The 2,312-nt window shown below is 38.0% G+C and overlaps 1 long non-coding RNA gene across 1 annotated transcript; it reads right to left on the reverse strand.

Annotated features, from left to right (window-relative positions):
* Nucleotides 1-811: 811 nt before the first annotated feature.
* Nucleotides 812-2,072, reverse strand: LOC119318383. The gene is made up of 3 exons (XR_005154108.1): nt 2,019-2,072; nt 1,451-1,471; nt 812-942 (listed from the first exon to the last, which is right to left on the reverse strand). It is a non-coding gene; the product is annotated as an uncharacterized LOC119318383 (long non-coding RNA).
* Nucleotides 2,073-2,312: the final 240 nt, after the last annotated feature.

Genomic DNA, 2,312 nt, shown 5'->3' on the forward strand with positions numbered 1-2,312 from the left:
GGACTATTAGTCCCAGTCCCACGTTTGGTGTAGGGTGGGAATTATTCGTGGGAATTTGACAGAAAATTAAGTTCCTCTGTTTGGTTCAGGGGTCTTGGAATGGGAGTTGTTAATGATATGTTTAGTAGCTACAGAAATTGAACCGACCAAGGCCAAGTAAAAATGATGGGCAGTATAGAAAGTGAGCAAAAACAGATACAAACACCATTTCAGTAACACAAAATGAGCAAATGAAATTAAATCTAAAACTAGGCAAACTAAGGAAAAAATGTACACTATCTGTACACATGCTGCGATTATCCAGGTGCTGACCCAAAAGCCAATCTTCCTCCGACATTTCAAGACCTACCTGAGCCAGCTGACAGCATTTGCCAAATAATATACTACTGTAATTTTAATGCAAAAATGAAAATAAAATTAGTAAGCAATTCGAGATATAGTATACAATGTCATAAGATCATTGTTGTAGGTAGGAGGAAATGAGAGCAACACATGACACAGCAATACCCACATCAGCAGTAAAGAAAAATAATGCATGGATAAAAGTAACTTGTTCTCATGTAAAGTACCTCAGCTGGAAGTTTCTCATTAGTGCGCAGACCAGATCTTGGATCAGCAGACATATTTTCATGGTCTTTATGTTTAAGATAGATGTCTGCAAAGTTGTGTTTCTTTGCAAAGTTCAACATCTTAATGACAGAATTGTCATCATGAATTAAATCAATTCCTTCGTCAAGACTACAGCCAGGGACTGTATAATATAACTCATCACCATCCTTGAAACCTACGTCTTTAGCCATGCGAACTAGACGAAAATACGATGTACGCTCACTGTCACAGTCTCGAAAAATAGACACTTCGCCACCATCATAAGTAAGTGGTCCTTCCATTGAAAATGTACCCCCATGATGCATTTTGATATGGATCAAATCCCCCTCCATTCTGTATTTTATATAAGGCAATCGAATACATGAATCAAATGGATGCTTATTACATAATGCTATACTATACTGATGTACAAGACCATAAGGTGCAGCATTAACATGAATTAAACTACTCTTTTTTCAGTTCACATGTACTCTTTAGACTGAAATATAAACAGTTTTATAGACAATAAAGATGCAGATCTTTCGAAGTGCAGGCTGTAGGAATTTCACATTATTTCAAACATAGCGCACCAGGAAGCAAGGAAGCATACGCATAAGCTTAACCTTGTCCTGAACCTGTGTAGTACCAATCAGGTGCGCAACCACGACAGCAAGCAGCCGCAAGCAATAGTGTTAATTTCGCCTAGCATATCCGTTTGTATTAGAATTTATCCACAAACTATTTACACTCATTTTCTAGTGTATTACTGATAAAATTCAGATGCTAAGCAGGACAAAGAGAGAGCCAGACAGATAAATCTGAACATATTTCTGCAGTTACAAAAGAATAAGTTCAGCCGTACCTCTTGTTCTTTGCTTGCGATCTGTAGAAGATAAAGTAAAAGAATGAGTACCGTATCACTTAATCAAACAAGACATGAACAGCGAAAAGCTACAAGAATCATATAAGCTGGGACTTAAAAGACATCTAATTTGTATCAGCTATCAAGATTTGTTTGTGTGTTCATGTGTATATAAAATATGTGTCAATGAAACATGCATATATGCTCAGTAAAATATGCATCTGCATATGCCACTTACAGTTGTCAGCTGGCACTTAATTGTGTATTTAAAACTGTACTTAGAAAGTACAGGAGCATGAAGCAAACATCCTGAACAATCTTGGTTATATACATGTGCAAGTAGCAGCCACAACGGCAAGCCAGCGATGATCTACAACTGCAGCTGAAGAATAGCATAAAAAATTGTACAAGCACAAGAGATTTCATCCACTAATTATACCCATCCATGTCCCACCTATGCTTCTAAAAAGGCCATCACTTACTATGTAAGACAGAGACCTCTCTACACTTTCCCGTACGAATCAAACAAGGGAACAAAGGAGATAGAAAATGAAGGATTACTTCCCACCTGCAGCCTTTTGGTTTCTCTTGCTCCTGATAGAAAAGGGGAAACGAAGTGCTGAGACAAATCTGCGACCTGTGAAGCAGGAGAAAAAATAGAAAGAATAATAGATCTGCATCAGTTTGTGAAGGGAAAAGCAACGAATCCAATTTTGTTAGCAAAATCAGATGGGATACAACTAGATGTGAACGAAACAAGGTTGGATTGGCAGGAAAATATCCACGAATTCAACATGGAAAGATGAAAAAAGGGGCTACCTTAGCTCCTGTTCGTGTGTGCCGCCATCTCTGCAGAAGGAGG

Source organism: Triticum dicoccoides, chromosome 1A (genome assembly GCF_002162155.2).
Source record: "Triticum dicoccoides isolate Atlit2015 ecotype Zavitan chromosome 1A, WEW_v2.0, whole genome shotgun sequence".
Taxonomy (NCBI): Eukaryota; Viridiplantae; Streptophyta; class Magnoliopsida; order Poales; family Poaceae; genus Triticum; species Triticum dicoccoides.